General features: G+C 41.0%; 1 protein-coding gene across 2 annotated transcripts in view; it reads right to left on the bottom strand.

Moving 5' to 3' along the window:
• ZNF532 (zinc finger protein 532) overlaps positions 1–22301 on the bottom strand; it is a 76169-nt gene extending 53868 nt beyond the window's left edge. For both annotated transcript variants that reach the window (XM_087715368.1, XM_087715369.1), the window contains exon 1: positions 21701–22301. The gene's annotated coding sequence lies outside the window, so the exon portion shown is untranslated. The remainder of the gene's footprint in view (positions 1–21700) is intronic.
• Between the last annotated feature and the right edge of the window lie 1518 nt (positions 22302–23819).

Here is a 23819-nt window from a genome sequence, read left to right as displayed (position 1 = left end):
GTTTTCTTTTTCTTTTACATTAAATAGATATTCAATTAAAAACAGCCGATACTTCAGAAGATCTTATCAAAGGATTTTAAAACATTTTTAAACAGATTTGTTTTAATTTAGAACCTCAGTGGAGACTATGTATTTTCTCCGACAAAGTCTCATGCCTTCTGCAACCAAGTATTTCCCTTCAGTCCAGCCTTCTCTGAGCTTACAAAATAGGAAATATGCCACAGAACAGAGCAACATATGTTACTCAAAGTAAGCAAGATCTACTTTTCTTGGTTGCTTCAAAGCACAACGAGGTCAGATTGCAATAATACACCGTGGCACGTCAAAACCGCGCTCGTCAAAATCGCGGCGCTAAACCCGCGACATCATCACCGCACGTCATCACCGCCGCGACAACAGCACGGCAACAGAAGGGCGCTTTAAAACGGCGCCGCAGCAGAAAGCCGACTTCAAGTAAGGGTTAGGATTAGGTTTAGGGGTTAGGTTTAGGGGTTTGTTTTAGGGTTTGTTTTAGGGTTAGGTTTAGCGTTAGGTTTAGGGTTAGAGTTAGGGTACTGAGTGCTTGGGAATGCGCGAATTTGCCCTCCGCGATTATGTCATCGCGGTAAGGTCGCGTTTTTCCTTAGCGCTGAGAACGGCGCGAATTAGTCTTCGCGCTTATGTCTCCGCGGATAAGGGCTTCGCAGATTTGTGGTGGAACCATAATACACACCTACAGAGAATTTTTAAGTATGCTTAAAAATGAACACAATGATCCATTTCAACCACTGTTTTTCTCTTCTTTGTTTGAAGAAAGAGAGTTTAAAAATAAGGAATCTGGGATTTTCTTCATATGGCATCCGGGGTGCCATTTGGCCTCTTTTGGTGCCTTCCAGTCTTCCTGTCCACTTGCCTTTTTATTTTTTATTTGAATTAAATAAATTCACTTTTAAAAAATAAATAGGAAGCCGGCATACTAAATAGACAAGTATGATCTTCCAGGAGCCTTATTTACAAGAATACCCTCCTAGCCTAATATCAATTTAATGATATTAAAATATTTTTTTTAGAAAACAAAAAGGGTTTGCTTGCAAGTGTGCCCACCTGACCTGGAAAAAGATAAACCTTAGCCAAGATATCAGCCACATGTTTCTTCAGAAGGCAGGACAGAGTAGCGGCTAGGCTTCTGATAAATTGCTGTGATCAGAAAAACTAATCAGAAAAAGTCAAATTATACAGTTTTATTGTAATGAATAAAAAGAAAGGAATATAAGAGTACTCAGGTTTCCCAGTTACTGCATGGCAAACCTCAAGGTTACAATTTTGGGGAGAAAAATAGGCTTTAACAATTGGGCGGTTACTGAAGTGCAAAATGTTTAAGGCAATCTAAAAATGTTGCAACTGCCACAATGGATTTTTAACATCCCACAATTGTTAATTGATAATGTCCTTGTTACCTATCTCACACATAACCTGCATCTGAATCATCAATCTGTCTTCTCTTTCCCTTCCCCACAGTTCCTCCCAATGTAAATCCTAAATCTGTCTCACTGCTCTGTATGTCTGATGAAGGGAGTTGCAGCTACAAATGCGTCTGCCTTTTAATAAAATGTGTTGGTCAGAAAAAGGACCCAGACAGTGGGATTCATACTGCAAAGACTGTCAGGGGTACAACATTCTGTGACCCAACAAATGCGCGCTTGACAGAAGCGCGCCCGACGAAACCGTGGTGCAAAAACCGCGAAGTCATCAACGCGCCCACAACAGCGCGCCGACAACAGCGTGCCGACAGAAGCACGATTTAAGTTAAGGTAAGGGTTAGGTTCAGGGTTAGGTTTAGAGCACGCTTCTGTCGGCGCGCTTCTGCGCTCATTCATCGGCACGATTTAGAACTCACAGTTTTGTCGCCGCGCTTTTGTCGGGCGCGCTTTTGTCAAGTGCGCATTTGTCGGGGAACCACAACATTCAGGTCCATGTTGATTTACAGCTTTATTATAAATGTTGATGGTGCGCTTGTTGGCTGGGAAGCTGGCAGCCGAGGTTCAAGACCCGAGAGCCACACAATGGGGTGAGCTCCCATCTTTGTCCTGGCTCCTGCCAACTTAGCAGTTCAAAACCATTCAAATGCAAGTAGACAAATAGGTACCACTTTGGTGGGAAGCTAACAGCACTCCATGACGTGATGCTGGCCACATCACTATGGAAATATATTTGGACAGCACTGGCTCAATGGCTTTAAAACGGAGTTGAGCAATGCCCCCTCTAGTTGGCAGTTTCATTTTTAACTTGAAAGAAAGGGTTGCTAATGAACATATACCAAGGAGGCATCTAGCACTGTCATGGAACTAAAAATTAGGATCTGGCAGCTCAGGCTGGACAATGTACTTAATAATACATGCTACTCTATCTTAAGAAGTTGTAAGATCCTGCAATGCGGTACAAATGCATGAATTTTGGGTTTTCTCATGTAATGCGTTCGACTAGGGATCTTGACAGGAGAGCACTGTACATGTCATAACACTACATGAAATGCTACCCAATTTTTTATTTGTAAAAAAAGATTAGAAAATACACAACTGGATAAGCAGCTGAAGTTACATAACAGACTAAACTAGCATGAGGTTTATTTGGTTTTGGTTTTGGTGTTTGAATTCAGTCACTGTAGCTTATTTGTAAAATCATAGATAAAATAAATTATGACTTAAGCAAAGGTATAAACCCAGCTTCAGAAATGTCTATGGCTCACTGCTTAACTTAACAAGAAAACAAGAAAAATGCAAAGAAAATAAGAGAACATAGTATGTGATAAATCAAAATTAAGCAGAAGAGTTATTGGGAACTGTGATTTCAGCATTCAAATTATACCTTGGGGAGAATCTTCCTCCATTTAAAATCATTATTTGTGATTTTTCTCCAAAGTAAACCACTGCAGATGAACATAAGCAATGAAAAGATATTTGTCTTTTCTTTAAAAACTAAGTAATCAAATTGTAATACTGTAATTTTATTGATATGTTTTTGTGTTATTTAGATTATTATTTTTAAAAGTGAAAGAACAGCAAAGTTTGTGAAGGAAGAGTCAGATCTAATGGCCTAAACTGCATTTTCCAGTTCTGTATTTAAAAAAATATTTAAAAGCAAAACGAAGTTTCTCTTAGGAAAATATGCTTCTTTATTACTTAAGATGGCATGTTTACAGATGCATTTTTTCTTTACTAATATACCTAAGAAATGGCATTAAATATCCTTATATATATATATATATATATATATATATGTGTGTGTGTGTTTGTTTGTTTTATTTGTGCTGATAAATAAATAAAGGGAGACTAGTATAGATCTATTTCAAGCTATTTAGCTCTCATCAGCTAGCCATACCCTTACTGGGATTTGAACCTGGGCTATATGGCAATCCCAGTAAGGGTATGGCTAGCTGATGAGAGCTAAATAGCTTGAAATAGATCTATACTAGTATCCCTTTATTTATTTATCAGCACAAATAAAAATAAAAAAACACAAATATAACAAAGGCAACAGTAAAAATATTGGGTTTCTGTCGTGATGGACTCTTGTGACGAGCCGAAGGACAGATGATGGAAGCAGTTAGCTTCCTCCCATAATTGGGGCTTACCAGGGGTTGTAAAAATCTAATATAGATTAGATAGATAGATAGATAGATAGATAGATAGATAGATAGATAGATAGATAGATAGATAGATATAGATATAGATATAGATATATTCAAAAAGGCAATGTTAATTTTTCCCTTATTTTCAAATGCGAATGATCGAAAGAAAATATATGCTTTAGTTTTTCAGTGCTATTCAATGGAAAATCTGAAATTATAGGAATTAATTTAATTATGTACTAATGCAACTGAATATGAAAACATTAACTGTTTTAAAAGAAATATTGAATTAACCAAAAGCAGAATTTTATTTTTTTAAATACAATTGTTTCTTTATTCAAAAAAATGGAACATCAGTAACTAACCTGAAATTGCTTTAATTTTCAAAGAGATTAATCAACTGTGATCTAGTAATCTGGAAATATATTTGTGAGGGATGCTTTAAATTTGGAAATCAACACTAAGCAGGAGGTTAGATTTGATGCCCTAGTCTATTCCAATTCTAGGGATTTGATGACCATTTGCAACTTTTTAATTTTTTAATGTATTGTTTTCCATAGCATATTGAGGCAGTATAAACCATCAGTTTTCTGAACAGCAGGATACACTTCATGTAAATGTGGTTCATAATTACTTTCATATCAGCTAATACATCATACCTTAACTAGATGTCTAAGGCTGCCTTTGCAATACAAATCTTAAGCAATAACCATGAGGTTTAAGTTTGAACACTAGAATCATAATATTGGAAGGAGTCACCCTTCTGTTCAGGGAGAAATTCAAATGAAAGCATCTGTGACAGATGGCTGTCCAGTTCCTGCTTTAAAAACATGTCCCCATAGAAAGAAGCCCATCAACTCCCTCAACAATTAGTTCCACTGTCAACCTGTTCTTCCCATTTCCAGAAGTTTTTTCTTAACATTTAACTAAATGAATCTCCTCCTCTAACTTAGGGTTTCCCAATGTTGGTGATTTTAAGATGTGTGGACTTCAACTCCCAGAATTCCCCAGCAAGCCATGGGGAACATCTTAAAATCACCAACATTTGCAAACTATGCTCTAACTAAATCTGTTTCTTGCAGGATACAACAATAGAAAGGTTTTTTTTAAGTAAATATAATTTTCTTCTATGCAACACTCCTTTGGGTTCTTGAAAAGAGATTTATAAGTCTGCTTCCCAGACTTTTTTCAAGCCTGTTTCCCTCAATTTCTCCCTGATCATCTTCACTGTTCTTCTATTTGTTCCAGTTTCTCTGAATCTTTCTTAAAATGTAAGGATCTATCAAATCTTAATATACTTCTTGAGGCAGAATTTGACACAGAACAGAGGGGTATTCAAAATAAAGGTAGTCCTTGACTCTTAACCATTCAATTAACAATTATTCAAAGTGACCTACAACTGGTTCTTGCACTTATGACAGTACCCCCACAGTCATGTGATCAAAATTCAGACACTTGACCACCGCCATGTATTCATGATTGTGGCGTCCTGGGGTCATGTGATCACCATTGGCAAATTTCCAACAAAGTAAGTAAAGGGGAAGGCAGATTAAGCTTAACTACAACATGACTCACTTAATGACCACAGATAAAAGGGTATAACCCGCTTATCGACCACATTACTTAGCAATAGGAAGTTCTGATCCCAATTGTGTAAGTCAAAGACTATTAGTATTTGCCAAATTCCTTGAGATACTAAGGGTAGGCATACCTCCTACCTTGGTTTCTGCTTCAGCATATTCACCTGTTCTAAGAATTAGAGTTCCAACACACCAAGAAATTGAAGATGGCTGGACATAAGAAATGAAATGGTTCTAAGCCCTATAGGTTCCTGCAAGAGTGATGTCAAACAATACTTAAATCCACCTTTTTGAAATGTTAATCTCATTTCTTCAGGTATCTGGACTTCCTAACTGGGTTATGGATCTAATCAAAACAAGCCAGGATCTATTGATAAGATAGCAGAGACATGAAAGCAGTGTTCTAATATCGAAGGGTCTGCACAAAGAACAGGGGGATCAACCTATTCTCCAAAGCACCTGAAGGTAGGACAAGAAGCGATAGATGGAAACTAATCAAGGAGAAAACCAATCTAGAACCAAGGAGAAATTTCCTGACAGTTAGAACAGTTCATCAGTGGAATGACCTGCCTCCAGAAGGTGTGGGTTGGACTAGAAGACCTCCAAGCTCTCTTCAACTCCGTTATTGTAGTATTATAATCGTATTTTTCAGCACTTGCAAGGGGGGGGGGGCTGTCAAATGACAGCAGCACCATTTTCACCATCTGGATGCAGGCCACACTCCTTTTCTACAGCCATCATAACATCGTAAGCATGTACGAAAGGGGTGAAGCTCATATGACAATGATATAACACTGCTTTTGTCATTTTGATCAACGCATTAGACCCTGTGGATGTCTGTTTCAAAAAGCTGCAATGGTAGCATAAGCCAAGTGTTTTTCTCACCGTGGAGGATTTGTATGCTTAGTTCATACTCTCCAATCCTGATGAAAGTTGTTACGTCTCTACATCCATAATTTTGGTATGGGACTATGACAGTTCTGTAAATTTGGAACATCTAGAAAAACTGGCCTGAAGAAGCTGAGCATGGCCATATTTGTTTATTTCATCTTCTTCCTCTCTATCCTTGATCTCTCCATGTTATGGATAGGAGATGAAACATTTCTATTTCCCCTTCAGTCATCTCATCCATGTCCTCTGTCTAACACACCACTTTAGCTGTTATATTTTCAATATCTCTTTCATTAGTGGTCCCTCACTGATGTTCCCAACTCCACAGGTCAAGATATTGAATGGTAAAATTAAAATTTAGTCAGTGGAAGGATTCCAAATTAAATATTTCACTTTAAAAATCTTAAGTAATGAAACAGATATCTACCAGAGACTGCAGATTTCAAGAATACAATGGTACTTTGGTACTCAGAGTTAATTGGGTTCAGAAGGCATGATGAGTACCTAAAATAATGAGTACTGAACAAATTTTTTATCATAAACAATAATGTAGTGAGTCACAAGGCAGTGTGCAGCAGCTACCAAAAAAGCCAACACGGTTCTAGGCTGCATAAACAGAAGGATAGAATCAAGATCACGTGAAGGGTTAATACCACTCTATAAAGCCTTAGTAAGACCACACCTAGAGTACTGCATTCAGTTTTGGTCACCACACTATAAAAAAGATGTTGAGACTCTAGAAAAAGTGCAGAGAAGAGCAACCAGGATGATTAGAAGACCGGAGACTAAAACATATGAACAGTTACAGGAACTAGGCATGGCTAGTCTAGTGAAGAGAAGGACCAGGGGAGAAGGCACCTGAAGGCCAGACAAGGAATAATGGATGGAAACTAACCAAGGAGAGTTTCAACCTAGAAATAAGAAGGAATTTTCTGACAGTGAGAACAATGAACCAATGGAACAGCTTTCCCTCAGAGGTTGTGGGAGCTTCATCACTTGAGACCTTCAAGAAGAGACTAGACTGCCATCTGTCAGAAATGGTGTAGGGTCTCCTGCTTGAGCAGGGGGTTGGACTAGATGACCTATAAGGTCCCTTCCAACTATGCTAATCTGTTAAATCTGACAAATGTAATTCACTGCTTATTGGTTGATCTATTTCACCTCATATGCAGATGTTACTGGGTCCACAAAGAGCTAAGTGATGTGATTTTTGTGTATCTTGGCAAAGACCAATCTTGAATTTGACAGATTATTTACCCACATCTTATTTACCTTTCATTTGCCCAACAAATGAAACAGGATGGCTTCATTTTGCTTCCTGATTTCAACCCAATGAATAGTTTTGAGGACGGAAAAGAAAATATCAAGAACCCTCATCATAACAGGATTACTGATCAAAGCACAAACCAGCAGAAGTTGCAACTAAACAAATGCATATTTAATGAAGAAGATAAAAGCCAATCTAACTAGCATTTCCCCCTTTCTTCTTCAGTGTCTTCTCCCCAGTTTCTGGAGCTCATAAAATATTTATTCAAGTGTTGTGATTAGGTAACTCAGTTTACCAATAAGCCCTGTAGGCAAAGTTGTTGAAGACTAAGGCAAGGAGTCTTAAACGGGGCCGTGGTTATTCAATCAAAATACCGTTTTCAATTGTATACAAATCCTCAATTTACTACCATTCTTTTAGTGACCATTAAAAGTTACAATGGCAGTGACATATGACTGTTTTTCAAACTTATGACCATTGCAGCATTCCCATGGTCATGTGGTTAAAATTTGAAGACTTGGCAACTGGCTCATATTTATGATGGTTGTAGTGTCCTGGGGTCATGGGATTACCTTTTGCAACCTTCTGACAAGCAAAGTCAATAAGGAAGCCGAATTCACTTAACAATCATATTGGTAACTTAACAACTGCAGTGATTCCCATAACTGGGTCAAGAAAGATAGTACAATGGGACCAGAACTCCCTTAACAATTGTCTTGCTAGCAACAGAAATTTTGGGATCAATTGTGGTTGTAAGTCGAGGACTACCTGTAGAGGCAAACCATAGCTGGGAGAAGACTCCACATTGATTTTCACTATTGGTATTCATACATGAAGGGGAGTGATGGCTCAGTGGTGAAAGATACTGAGCTTGTCAGCTTGGTGGTATCCAAAGCAGAACATGCAGATTCAGTCACAATTTTGTTCCATATAGTATCAACCTTGTGAATTCTCAAGCTTCTTCTTTCCTCTATGTATTCAAGATGGAGGGTGATTAATATTTATATGTATTTATATGTTAGGATGCAGGTATATATATACATATGTATTTGTTGTTGTTAGTTGCGGTCATGTCCGACCCTTCGCAACCCCATGGACAACATTCCTCCAGGGCTTCCTGTCCTCTACCATCCTCTGGAGTCCATTTAAGCTCACATCTACTGCTTCAGTGACTCCATCCAGCCACCCCATTCTCTGTCGTCCCCGTCTTCTTTTGCCTTCAATCGTTCCCAGAATTAGGCTCTTCTCCAGTGAGTCTTTCTTTCTCATTAGGTGCCAAAGTATTTGAGTTTCAGCTTCAGGATCTGGCCTTCTAAAAAGCAGTCAGGGTTTAGAGCATGTCTATATGTGTGTTATGTATGTGTACACTTTTGAGACCAGGCAACAGAATTTCACTTTTTAATGTGTGCCAGTGTGCCCGCAGTAAAAAAAATGACAAGAAAGGTTATCTCATGCTGGCTACATGACCAAGGAAAATGTCTTTGGACAATGCTGGCTCTCTCATCCAGGAAACAGAGATGAGCACCATGCCCTAGAATCAGACATTATTGGACAGGGAAACTTTTACCTTTTTACTCATACACCAATCTGCACAATGAATATTAAATTAAACCATAATTTGTTTAACCTTGCCTGTTAAATAATTTGCAGGTACCACTAAGCTATATACTGTGGTTTACAAGTATATTGGCCAGATCCACACACTATTGTTAAGCAAAAACCAAACTAATCACAATATTACGTATTACATCTGATTAATAATTGGCTTCCTTTCCTTTTTTCTGCTGTATTGATCTCCAGTCTGTGCTTGTAGCTACGGTCTCCTTCCTCATCTGTTTCTCCCTTCACATCATACCTTTCTGCATCCTATTTCCAACTGTTTGAGGGCAAACCAGTTGTTTTTCCCCACCCATAGCAACAGTGTTGATCACTGACTATCCTTTGCATTTCTAAAAATAAAATGCAGGCATTTAATACATCTATAAATAATGGCTTCTCAATGCAATTCCCATTGATTAGAATGCTTTCTCCCTAGAAATAACATGCACAATTTTGCTATTAAACTAGACACAGACTGGAAATTTTATTCAGTTCAGCATTTCATGATGGGGCAGCAGATAAATGAATGTGAGACACACACACCCTCACCGAATAAACATGCTTTCACTGGGGTTACGGGTGGGAAAAAATAAATTCACCACTTATGTTTAATTATTATATTTTAATCTTTATGTTAAATTTTGCAGGCCTGCAACTGCCTGCTGTAAACATAGACAGAATGGGAAGAAAAGCCCAGAGTGAATTTTGACAATGTTTCCACTTCCTTTCACAAATCTAATTAAGTTCTTTTAAAACAAAAATCATGATCCTCCTCTGAGTTGCTTGTAACCCCACCAGGGGTGCTTACTTACCTCCTGATGTGCACACATTTTTACTCTATTTTAGGTGTCGAGTTTAAATATATTGTTTAATTCTGTACGCTGCTTGGAAAGGCACTGCAAGAGAGGCGGTAATATAAATATTTTGCGTAAAGAAAATAAATTCACAAAATTAAATTTAGGATTTAGCTCAATTTAAATTTAAATTTAGCTCAATTTTGAGATTGTCATTCTAGTTCTTCCATAATCTCTTTACGTGTTGTAATAATAACAATCCCCAGAATTCTTGTCTATAAATCTATAAATCCAGCAGGGGAAGAGTGTTCTAGATCCTCCAAGATGCGCATAATACTCACTGAGTTTTCCACAATGCTAACCTCACTGGCTACTGTATTTACAGGAGGAGTTCCCAACCCTTGGAACTGGAAAGCGATAGCAGTCTGCAGCCTGTTAAATGCACAATCCTATCATCAATCCTACCATTTTAACCACAAGCAGAAGAAAGTCACAATCATCCTAGGTCCCCTAACTCAGTTGTGATAAACAGCTGGATATAGATAGAAATAAAATACAATCATGATGAAGAAACGAAGGGTTATATCATAGCAGCAGCCATAGATTGGATGCCTTGAAAAGCTGAGACATAAGCTACATGCAGCCAGGTTTACAGTGATTATTAGCAAGGCCACTCAAATACATCTTCAATATTCAGAGCCGTGTTTTTTTTAATGTGATGGAATGTCTCAGCAGATGGCAATGCCATAAGACTTTCTCCTGGTTTGGAAGGTAGGAAGAATTGGGTTGGGTGTACCTAGATGGAAGAACACTGGGCATACCTACCCAGGTATGCAAGAGAGACTGGGAGGGGGGGGAATAAGGAAAGCACTTCTCTTGCCAAGACAATTAGAGGGTCCTCTTGCCACCTTATAATAGCATCCTAGATAAAGGGCAGATCAACTCAATAGACAAGTATTTTTATGGCTGCAAATATGAAAACATCTGCCAGGGTGGGATCATATCACTAATTCTACTTTTATCTTTTAGTTTTGTTTTATTTTGATATGCTAATTTATTATAATAGTACAATCTGAGATGAGATTGGGTACCAGGTTTGCCCTAAGAGTAGGATTCTAACCCTTCCTTAGGAGCTGGCAGGATATAATATCAACCTAATTTGGAATTAGATGGTAGACCATAGCATTGTTACTATTGATTAGCAAAAATAAGGGATCTTTGCTGAATGCAACCTTCAATAGAAGTAAGTAAGTAAAATCTTTATTACGGTCAAAGACCAGCAATACACATTAGTTTTTACACTATATTAAAAAAATACTAACATTAAAATATAATTAAAAAGTATTGACATTAAAAGTGGATAATAACATAAGGGTCCAAAGATTGTTAGAGGTATGTCCAGATAATTGGTACAAGATGGTACTATACTTCTGTAGCCAATTTTTTTCTTATGGACATTGCAGCAGCACAGAACTTTGCCACTGCATATGTGGTAACCGGGTTAGTGTCCTGGAGGAGAAAGCCTAGATAAAATTTGTCTGCCCTCCCTGGCAATCTCTCTAATAAGGGGAGAATATGTGCAGACCTACAAGCTCTGTATAGCTCGCAGTGTAACAGAACATGTGAATTATCTTCCACTTCTCCTTTACCACATATACAAACCTGTTCTGCTATAGGTATTCTCTTATATCTGCCCTGGAGGAGTGCTGAAGGAAGAATGTGAAATCTGGCTCTGAAGAAAGCTATTCTTTGTTTTGGGGAGATCAGGTCATTTAGATACCTTGCCAATTCGCACACACCCTGTTTGATTCTGTCCCTACTGTGGAGAGGCAACCTATTTAGTTCTTCTTGGAACTCCATGTCCCTCATTCTATTAATTACTACTTGCTTTGCTTGCTCGAAGCCTAGGGACATTAAGAATAATGGTGAGAGCCCATAAGAGCCCAGCTTGTGATCAATTGATTGTTTCCAGGGGACAATAGAAAAGTCTACAGAGATTCTCAGTCATCCAGGACGTGGTTGTCCCAATTTTCAGGAAGCAACTGGACTTTCTTGTTTTTTCTTTGAAGATGTTTTGCTTCTCATCTAAGAAGCTTCTTCAGTTCTGACTGGATGGTGGGGAATGGAAGGATTTATATTCCTTACAGACAGCTGGTCATTTTAAAGAAGCAAAACGTCTTCAAAGAAAGAACAAGAAAGTCCAGTTGCCTCCTGAAAAAGCACCTTTGGTACAACCATGACCTGGATGACTAAGAATTTCTACAGACATTTAGCTATGCAAGTTGGGATGAGCACCCTTTGAATGGTGTGGGAGTATAAGCAGATTTCCAGAAAAATTGCAGACTATAGGAACCATTAAGCACTACTCAGGTGACCCTGAGGACACAGATAAACCTCCAAGTACTTCAATGACCCTCGGTAGAGGATTTGGAGTTGCCACTCAATGCCACTGATACAGCAATACACACACGCAAGAATAAGGTACTCTACCAAGTCTTAGAATGGGTTCTTAAGGGGTGGCCGGTGGGGCCACTCAGTGGAGTTTGTGCCCTATAACAGGTGGAGAATGGAGTTGTCTGCTCTACAGGGCTGTGTGCTGTGGGGCAGCCGAGTCGTGGTTCCTACAGCTCTCCGTTATCAGATATTGCAAAGGTTGCATGAGGGCCATCCAGGCATATGCCACATGAAGGCCCTTGGACGCAGCTGCGTTTGGTGGCCGGGGTTGGATGAGGCTATCAAACAATGGGTGGGACAATGTGAAGCTTGTCAATCGTCTAGATTAGCCCCACCCACAGCATTACCTAGGGAATGGGACATACCATCGGCTCCTTGGTCGAGGTTGCACCTTGATTTTGCTGGGCCTATGCAAGGGACTTACATTATGATTGTGGTGGACGCCTTTTCTAAATGGGTTGAACTTATACTCATGGCAACCACCACTACTGAGGCCTCCATTAGAGCCCTGCAGAGATTATTTGCTTGCCGTGGCTTGCCTGATGAAGTTGTGTCGGACAACGGCCCGCAGTGGACAGCGTCCATTTTCCAAACATTCCTCACTGCTTTGGGTGTCCACCAGGCTCTAACAGCCCCCTACCACCCTGCGAGTAATGGCCAAGCGGAATGGGCCATCTGCTCGGCCAAGGAGGCCTTGGGAAAAATGGGCTCAGGGACTTTGCAGGACAAGATAACTTGGTATTTGTTGTTCCAGCATTCTACCTGTTGCCCAATAACCAATCGGAGCCCTGCCGAGTTATTAATGGGCAGGAAGCTCCGGACCACATTAGACAGACTCCATCTGAACTATGGCATTTCCCAAGGTCCATTAGGGTCTCCCAACACTAGGATATTAAAGAGGGGTGACCATGTTTTTGCACACAACTTTGCTGGAGCACCTAAATGGGTTCCAGGCACCATAACTGAAATAAAAGGACCCTGTTCTTACAGGGTTCTTTTGAATGATGGCCGTATGTGGCGGCGCCACATTGATCATCTGTGCCACCGCGACACATCCGAAGACCGGGTTAATGGGGAGAACCAGCCTGACAACAAAAGAACCACCGCCGCCTGCCGGCCAAACCATCCTGTGGCACCCATCCTTCCCCAAGCACCGCCCGACACGCTCTCGCCGGCTGACCTACCTGTGGAGCTACGGCAGCAGTCTGAGTCCCCAGACCCATCCGATGACCGACCTACCACTACAGAATGGAAACCCACACTTCTTCCTTGTCCGACAGCGCCGGCGCAAGAATTGTGACGTTCAGGAAGGATCAGGCGCCGACTCACCTATCTCTCCGACTATGCTTGCGCGAACTCGGGGGAAAAAGGTGTTGTGTACTCGAGTTACGACCAGCCTCTGTCTATCAAGCTGGCAGGTGATTGTTATTGGTTCCCACATGGAGGTGTTCCAGTGGGAGAATGGCAAGGTTCTAATTGGTTGTCGGGTTTACAGCTACCATATAAATAGCTGTCAACCCAAGCGTTACTGTGCTGTTGAGTTGGTGTTGTTACTGAATAAACTACTGTTGAATGCCAAATCACCTCAGTCTTTACTTACGGCCTAAGTGAAACACTAAAATTAAGGAATAATAAGTAGCTCTGAGAATCTGGTAGCTAAATAAATGCATACAAAGTGGGCAGGGAAAGGAAACAAGTAAAATCATAAATAAATGATTTGTATCTACAAAATCGTATAGTTCTATGGTACTGCTTTGGATTTTGTCCCTGTTTAACGCTTCCACTTGACCTACTTATATTGCTTTAATGTGTATTTGGGATTTTTTTTCTCCTATGGAAACAGTATATATATATATATATATTCCCTTTAAAAATATACAGAAAGTCATCTTGGCAGAATACCACAAGTGATTTTTCCATTGCTTTCTTTTACGATGTTTTCTCAACTTTCCAGTCTAACTAGGGTACAGTCCTATTGGTTCCCCTTCCAAGTACTAGTTAAGGCTGAGCTTAGATTTCTAGATCAGTCGGTGTCAGTTAGCCGTTGTCTCCTAGTTCAGCATTTTGCCTATTTGCCAAACGTGGTTTGGCACAGAGTCCTAATAGATCTCTCTTTTCTAGCTTAGTCAGCCACACCTTGAAATGCAGGGAATGTTCTGGAATGGCCTGCAATGCCGTAAGCGTACTTCATATCACCTTGAGTGCTTTGAAATGATTTAGATCTTTAGTTAAGAACACAAGACAAACCTAGAAATATTCTGTTGTGGTTTCCTTTTGGTTTATTTTCTCTGCTAAAGCAAAACAGAGCAAATGCCATAGATAATGTTTTCTATAAGAAGGCAAGTCCTGGTAACTACCTCCCCACCCCCACCCCCCAAAATCCTGAAATATATAAAGATGTAGGCCGTATAATTTTGATGAATACATTCAAACCTGCTAAGACAAAGAAACATACGTGCCAATCTTCTACCTTTGATGAATGTATTTAGTGAAAAGGAAGCAAAACTATTTCATTTCAGAAAAAGACATAAAACCTGCCTAAATTGGGCCTGCAGGCCAGATTCTCCCCACTCTGCCATTAAATTATTGTGCCTTGCTCAGAATCAGCTACTGGGAGAAGGCAAAAGGCCAGTCCTTAGACATTAATCTGCATTTTCTGCTTAAAAGAATGGCCTACATGGCTGTAAAAAAAACCCACCCTCCCCTAAATTTCTTCTCTACAATGTTTGTACAATTTAAATAGAAACAGCCAAAGAAACATAAGCAGTATCTGTTCAGTTTACTGTGATAGGAAAGAATTTCCAGCATGTTTGAATGAAAGGGGGAGAAAAAAACCTTTGCAGCAAGAAAGATCAAATAAAGGCAACATGCAAACAACCCGAAGCATGTATGGTGCAATACTGCTTCCAAACCTAAGCTGTATGAAGGAAATTGTCACAAGACAAAGCACTGTTACTCACAATTTTGCAAAAGCCTCCAAAATTATCTATCTATCTATATATCTATATATATAGGTCAGCATCAGCTCCCACCCCATGGATTGGAGATGACCCTTAGAAAAAGCCTCAGTGCAGAACAGCCATCTATTTCCCCCCATCATGTAAAAGAGACTGGTGGTTTGTAAGACAGACATCCACACTTAAATACAGAGCTATTGTATATTGGTATTATTAAACACTAACACAAAGATGGTATCACAGCACCCTGGGCTCCTTCATGCAAGCTATTCAATGCCCTGTCAGAATGGAGAAGCACAGTACATTAAAACACCAGACCAAATATTTTCAGGCTTAATAGATCACATGCAATTTTTCAATAGACTACAATTTATTCCTTAAATACCTTATGTCATCTGCTGCACAATCAGGAAATAAAGAGGTTCCTTAATGCTTGTGTCACCCTCTAAAGTAGCGAGTCCTGCCTGTCATCAGCCTCCATGGAACTTGCCCAATCAAAAGACTCCCAGGGCTTTTAAGATTGTCTACTTTATTCCGCTTGAATACAACAGACACCCTAAATATTAAACTCCATCAGAACACATTTTTCCTTTCCTTCAACTCTTTATCCTTCTATCCTTAGTTATTATTTTCCAGGACTGTACATTCATAATGCCAATTGTCAGCCACGACAGGGTGGATTGCTGTAACTTCACAATGCACATAAAATTCCAGGGTTACTGATGATTTCCTGTTTTAGGAAGTCACTGTTTCTAGCAAAATAGCCACCAAAGCAAACAAAAATAAAAGTCTTCCAGTACCTTCTTTAAGAGCCTTTGTTCTTCCCTTTGCCATTTCATTACTGCTTCATCTTACTTCCCCACTCCCTTTCCCTGGAGCTTCCAGCTTCAGCATAAGATGCAAAATGTCTGCTCTTTATCTAGGTATACATTTCTCTCTCTTTTTTTTTTAAGAGAAGGAAAGCGAATTATTATCCAAAATCTAAGGCTGTGAAGCTTTTGAGTCAGGAGGAGACATTGCTTACCAGCTGATGCACTGTCCATCCGGTTCCTATTTGAATGTCATTAATGTGAGAGTATTACAATTTAGCCTACTAGTAATCCACTGGAGTTCTGCAAACCATTTTGAAACAGATCCCCTCCTCTGGATTGCTAAAATGTTCGGCGCAAAATTATTTAATTACCAGAAAATTCACAGAAGGACAAGAAGACGTACATATGCTAATTTGTATAAAATGTACAGTCTGTCTTAAAACTGTCTTTGACTTCCAGATTAAAGCGAGGTTATCTCATTTGAGCCAACGAGAGAGAGAGAGAGAGAGAGACAGACAGACAGACAGACAGAGAGACAGACAGAGAGAGAAGGGATAAGAAGTCATCGTGTTGATATGATGGAGGAAAAATATGTTAAAAGATTAATGATCAAGTAATTCAAAACAGTTTCCTGCCATATGGACCCCAATTTATGACTATCATATGGGGCCCTCTTCTTTTATGATTTAACAGTACCAAGGAAATGTCGTCCTGTAAGGTGTACCAAACAAAGACGAATTATGGTTAAGTCTTTATAAAACAATAGGTAGTTCTAATCCTAGGTCACCTGAAATCAGTTAAATAGCATTTCCTCTCTTAACTCAGATTACCAGTTATTCTCAAGTGTGTCTCGGTATGCAATCACACATTGTGTTCAGGCTTTGTTACCATGTTATGCCCATGCTCAGATCGTTACACCCTCAACAAGCACTGCAGCTCACCTTGTGTATTTTGCCTTGTGATAATATTTTAAATGCCAATGATGCCGAGGAAGGTTGCACAAGCACAGCAAACCTGAAAGAGTTAAAGGCAGCCCTAATCAATAGGCCTGAAAGGAAAACAAGAGCATGCCTCTTAAAGCTTATTTTGCAAAGGCTTTCATGCGCAATTTTACAACAACACTGTTGTTTTGGCCTTTTGCACAGATAGATATACGCAGACACAGGTTTCAGCCACCCCCCCCTTGAAAAGAAATCCACAATACAACCAGAGTTAAAAAGAGAAAGAGAGAGACAGAGAGAGCAAAGTAGCAATCCTGAGCCACATGCATAAAAGGGAAATGCAAGCCAACCTATTTTATTTTGCTGTTTAAAAACAAAACAAGCACCAAGATATATCAGTGTCCCACTTAGCAAAGGAAACAATTTTCTTTCTTTCTTCTTAATAAGGGTGATAAACTTCAGCTATGGTCCATTCTTTTATAGCATTGCCATGATTATCATTATTTTCTAAAGGCATGAACCAGCCAAAGTTATCAGCCATTGCAAATAGGCACATAACATACACAGAAACCTTTATGACTGTTATATTAGCCACATACCAGAGCTGTGTGTCTAAAGTGTGCATTCACATATTGTTAGGGGACGGTATCTGTTCTGCAAGATCCTCTGCTTTTGGTGCCATGAAGGGAGGGCGGGAGGAAGCCATCTCAATAACTGCATTGTGTTCAGGAGCTGAACTGCCTCAAACCAGTTTCAGCCGGTTCTGGTCACCCTACGTAGAAAGCTATGGCAACCCTCGCTGAGTTGCCAACAAATCCTGAAAACCAGAGTGGTTCAGTTGTTTTCTTCTCTGGTGTGAAGATAATTTTGTTCTGGTTTCTCTCCCCCAGCCCACCCCCCAGCCCACCCCCTGCAATTTCAATCACAGCCCCTTACACTGAGAGAGAGACAGAGAGACAGAAACATTTGACATTTTAGCTTTTTCCCTTTGCCGTCCACAACTTACCTCCCAAAACCTGGCTGAAAAGCTGTGTATGTCTTGAAGCTAACAAAGACCGACCGCAGTTGTTGGTGATTGTTTTTTTTGTTTTTTGTTTACTGCTCACAGGATCTCCTTTGCTGCATGAAGGATACTCGGCCACAAGAGCAAGCAAACCCCCCCCCCACTTCCACTTCTGTTCCCCAAGAGAGGGAGATGCTTCTGTTGAGTGACATACTTTCCTATGCGCTCTCAAATGTTGGGGCATTTACAAGCAGGATTTCCATCTTCTCAGACCCCACATCTGTAGAACGGTGGTTGTAAAGGAGTCCTTGCTCTTCACAAAGGGTTTATGGCCAACCTTGCCTATTCACTTCCAAGTCACTAGTAACTTACACGTACCGTAGCAATAGTTGTTACAACTACAAGGCCTTCTCTTCACCTAAGCAAGATCTCTTCCACACAAGACGCCCACCCTGCCATGCACAAGTTCCATATCCCTCACTGAAGTTCATCTCTACTCTTATAACATTGGATAAGTGTCAGCAAATGTTATTTTTCTGCAACTTGAAGCAAGGTGCCATGAGAAGTTGACTCATCCTTCTGCAATATTAAAATACTGATGCTCCTAAGATACCATTTTCCAAGTTGGTGTTTTTTATGTGTTGGAACAGCAGTTTTCAAAATCCCCAGTCCTCATCACAATTTCTTCCTTGTGGAAGGAATTCCTTATCTCTGCCCTGCATCTTTTAACTTACTGCTATTTTCATTCAGATATCTTCCTTCTCCTTACGAAAATGGTTTCCAAATCCAGCCACAACAGCAGTGAGATTCCATAATTTCCATAGACTAAATCCTCCTAGTTCCACCATTCATACCTCAACAGCAGATTCTAAACTAGAAAACAGAGCTTTATTCTGTTTGTCTCCTCCAAGAATTACAGATTACACATAATCATTCTGGGCAGCTTTCCAGTCATTTACTGGTTGTTATGGGAATGTTGGACCAGTGGATATTGAAAAATATAGCTCCCAACTTCTCTCACCACTAATCATACTGATGGGACTGTTGTTTATTGTACTTTAACATCTGAAAAGCCAGAGTTTCCCAATCCCTGACAATCATCGCCATTCAAAACAAGAACAGAAGCCGCCATTTTGATAAAACTGCCTGTTGCCATCCAGTAGTCTCTATCATCATTACACAAATGCATCCTATAAGAATTTAAGTATAAATTACCGTAAACTCTTACCCTTCACTTCTCAGTCATATTATAACGGCAGGGCTGATTTGCTGGCTGCCTCTGTAAGAAGGATGCCAATGCAACTCCTAGTGGTTGGCTTCAACAGTACATCAATCAAATATATAGCATTCCACCTCACATGGTGGTCCACCAGATGCATTCAGGAAGCCCACAAATAGGACCTCCTTTCCTATTGTGTGTCACATCTTGTATACCGTTCTGGGCTCCACATCTCAAGAAAGATATTATGGAACTGAAGACGATACAAAAAAGGACATTCAAGTTGATCAGGGGCCTTGAAGACAAGATAGAATGATTGAGAAAAAAGAAATACAAAAAATATAATTAAGTTTTTAAAAATTATATCTAGTAAAGAAAGACTAAACCGGTGGAGTTTTCCATCTCTCACAATACTAGAACTAGAGGCCACCCGATGAAGGGAATTAGTAGATTTAAAAGCAATAAAAGAAAATATTTATTCATGTAGCATGTAATCAACTTATGACATAACTATTACAAGATCGGATGCTGGCCATTATTTTATGTGTTTCACAATTGGAGATTAGACATACTTTTAAAGGACAGTTCAGTCAATGTTCTCTGGCTCTGATAAATGGGCATATGGCAACTTTTAAGTATTAGGTTCAGAGCACCAACAATGGGAGAAGACGGCTCCACTGATCTCACATCTCTTCTTAGATCATTTGATAAACTACTACAGCAAATGGAATGATGGCTAGAGAGGCCTAGGCCGGATCTACAGGCTATTCTTAAATATAATACAGGTATCTGTTTCACAAGGAAGCCCAGATTCACCTCATGCTAATCTCCTGACTCTACATTTGGATTCAACCAACTCCTTCACAAGTAGATTCTGCTGCACAATGGGTATCAACCATAGAAGAACAATTTTGCAATGGCAACGATTCCATCAAACAACTGTGACATCAGACATACATTTCTTCATTACATTTTCTCTACTATTATCATTTTTTTCAACAAGGTGCACCTTTTTATGTACCACTGTCCTTCTGTTCCCTTTCAAATATCCCACCTCACAATTATATAGACATTGTTCTGGATAACTATAACCAATGATTGGAAATGGAGTAATGGAAGCATCCAGTTTGACAAGCAAAAGGACCAGTTTCAGCCTGTTACCTCCTGTTACATGATGGCAAAGACCATTGTTGTAATAACTGGGAGATCATTGACGATCAGAACAGATAAAGTTTCCTGAACTAATGTCCTCCATGGGAATTGAAATTAGAGGACGTTAGCTTGAAGCCATCAGTTTAAGAAGGGCTAGTGAACATACTGAAAAGCTAGATGGACTGGAATAATGCAATTATTTGAATATTTGCAAATATTCAGCTGCTGTTTGCAGAGCAACCCGTCTATGTTGGCGGTAGTAATCAATGGAAAAAACACCGGACTTAAAAGAGTTATGTGAAATACATGGCTCCTAAATTATTGTTACATCCCTATTACAGCTATCAGCATGGAAAACAATGTTGTCATTGGCACCTGCATTCACCATCTCTGCATCGTGCAGCCATAACCACTTGGAAATGAGGCTCTGGCAACACCCACTTACTATCTTGTTATCTCATATTCCTAACCAAGGACTCATGTCTTCAGAGACAGTTTCCTTCAATAACTGAAACAGGCAGTGACAAATAAGGATTGGCTCAAACTCTTCTACCTAAGTGGATTTCAATCTCAATCATTCCTGAGACTCTATCCACCCAAAAATGTTAATTTCAGAATTCAGATGATTCAAAGCCACACGTCTAGAATCTTAATACTTCTGTTTCCTGTCCTATGGTTAACAATATTTAGAAATAAAAAGTTAATCAAGTAGCTAAAATGGGGTAGAAAAGCATCTCTATATGGACAGAAACAAGTACCAACCATGTAACATTCACCAAGCAACTAATAAAGGGGTCAAGATCACCCAATTCCCTAAGCACCCAGGTCATGGTATCTCTTTGTTCATGCTTTGTCATTGGGGGGGGAGGGGGGAGAGATAGTATGACTCCCCAACTTGACACCTTCTAGAAGTCTTGTGAAAAATAATAGACATGTTCGGTGGGGCCTACAACAATGTAAAGACGATGTGACCTCTTTCATGTGTTCTTCCAGATCTGATTTCAGGCCTACCTGCCTTAGCTCCAAAATGTACTTCCAACATCTATATCAATGTTTTAAATAAATAAAGAAATAAATAAAAGCTTATTTGGTTGACAAACAATTCCTGTTTTACAGGGCAGATGGCCAGGAACCGCAGCCAGAAATAATGGAAGTTAAGGTGTACCTATATCTAGATTTAAATAAAGGGGAAAACGTCTTTAATGATCGACCTACAGAGTACTATGTGGGTTCTCCATTTTGGGGGAAACGTTTAAGACTACTCTCTTAAACCATCCGCTTTCCCTGCATGTTGAGAAAAGCCTTCAACATCTGCAGCCCCCTCCAACTCCATATTGCCTGATCCTCTCTCTTCCCACCTTCATGTCTTCCCAAGAAGGCTTGAGATGGCCGGCAAAAAAAAAAAAAAAGCTACCCAGCGTTACCTGAGAGAAATCCTCAGTGAATTTACTGGAGCCTCCAGCAAATGGGCCCAAGCTTGGCTGACGCTCTTGGGGAGGGCAGGATCAGGGCCTGAACAAGTCCCCCCATGGATACCCCCTTGCCAGCAATGCCTTAAGCTCCCGGTGGCCCTGCTGGGCTTTGCAGACAAAACAGACCAAAAAAAACAACAACTGCTGCTTTGCGGGGAAGAAGGGAAGCGGGCCGTCCGGTCTGCAAGAGCTGGGTGCCTCTTTGCCAGGCGCCGCCGACCGAGGCCTTGCTCAGTCAAGTCATTTCTGCGGCTGCGAACCAGCTCTTTACGGCTCTTCCCAGGCGGACGCGTTCAAAAAATAAAATAAAATAAAATAAAATAAAATAAAAAAACCCTGAAGCCAAATGCTCTAGCAGCCCCAGGCCTCCCAGGGTCGCCGGTCCTCCGCCCGAAGCCGCCTCTGAATAAAACTGGCACAGCGCCTCCGCCCGCGCCTCCGGCCTAATCTTCGCCGCCTTGCAAACCGGGCTGGCTTTTCCCTCCGGCCGGCGAGAGCACCAACAGGGCCTGGCCTGGCCTTTTCCCAAGCTGCTTCCCGGTCCTTTTTTTTTTTTTTTCCTTCTTCCTCTCCCCCCTGTGGAGGCCGCTGGCGCTTCGAGTCCAGCGTGGAAGGCTCTAAAGCTGGCGGGCCCGGAGCGGAGCGAGTGGCGACCGCGGCGGCTCCTCCTCGTTGTTCCTTTGCGGGGCTCGGCGATGAGCCATTAGCCGGGAAGGGGAATCTGGCTGGAGAAGGAAGATATGTGCCTCTCTCTCTCTCCTCCACCCCACCACACTACCCAGCCCTGTGTGTAGTAGGCTCTGCAGAGAGAGCCAGGCCCCGGCGAGGGTGGACGGAGGCGAGGAGGAAAGAGACGAGAGATGGGCAATATGGGTACCTCTGCAAAGAGAGCCCCGAGAGCGCCTGAGGATCCCCGCTTCCCCAAACCCTCGCATGCAACCTCTTCCATCAACCCCACATGCAAACAGACCTGCTGCTGCTGGTAGTAGCTTTTGGGCAAGAGGCCAGGGTGCTGCCACGCGGGGAGGGGCCGATCCTGCCAGGGTGCTTTTTTCAGACAGACATGTTTAAAAGGGCTTTTTTTCCTCCACCCCGCCAAAGGCGCCTTTGCAGCCAGAGGCCTGGCTTACTTGCTTTTTTTTTTTTTTTTAAAGATGGTTGCACATAAAGGCAGGCAGGCAGGCAGGCAAAGGCAGACGCAGGGAGAGCGAGCCTTTTTGCAAGGACGAGGAGGGAGGGGGAAAGGTGGGGGCGGTGGGGGGCTGCCTCTCTGGCTTGGGAAGGAGAGGAATGGATGGGCTTGGGGGTGTGGGGTGTGGGGGGGTGGTGGGTTGAAGCGCTCTCCCCTGTGGATTCAATTTAAAACTTGCCACTGGAGTGTGAAGAAGAAATGGTGGAGGAGGAAGAAGGAAGGGAGGTGGGGAAGGGAAAGATTTCCCCCCCCCCTCCCTCTAAAACGACCATTATTAGTGTTCTTCTGAAGCTTCCCCTTCCTTCCCCTCCCCGCTACTTGATAAATCAGGGATTCCCTCTTGTGGAGAAGGCAGAGAAAAAGAGGTTTTTTGTTTTTTTTTAAAAAAGGCATTCAACATCCACCCCCAGCCTCCCTTCTTCAATCTCCGGCATGTTTTAATTACCGGTGAGGAAGAAAGGAGCAGCTTGGGGGGAGAAAAAGAGAGATCTGCAGTCGCTGCAGGGGTGGAAGGGAAAAGCTGATCCCCCCCTTTTCTTACTGTTGTTTCCCCCTAATCACTAAAATAAAATAAAATACAAAATCGGCATATGTTATATCCTAAGCAGGAAGGGGAAGGGTGGAGGGTTTAAAAAGAGGTATGCAGCCCTGCAAGGGATACATGGGTTGATGTTTGCAACCGAAAAAACCAATAAAATAGGCTGTGATCCACAAAAAAAACGGGTGATGATAAATGAAAAGACCTTTAAGGACCTAGTGACTGATGCTGTGCAGGGGTGGGGGGAGCTGCTACCCTCTTCCTTTGTAGCCCCCTGATTTTGGGGCCCAACTTTATTTCCAATAATGGCTCTCTGGACACAGCCCCTTGTGCTATTCTTT

Source organism: Thamnophis sirtalis, unplaced genomic scaffold, assembly GCF_051295495.1.
Source record: "Thamnophis sirtalis isolate CommonGarterSnake01/CBP01778 unplaced genomic scaffold, rThaSir2_p1.2 scaffold_5, whole genome shotgun sequence".
NCBI lineage: Eukaryota > Metazoa > Chordata > Lepidosauria > Squamata > Natricidae > Thamnophis > Thamnophis sirtalis.
This window is presented reverse-complemented; position numbering and strand designations above follow the sequence as displayed.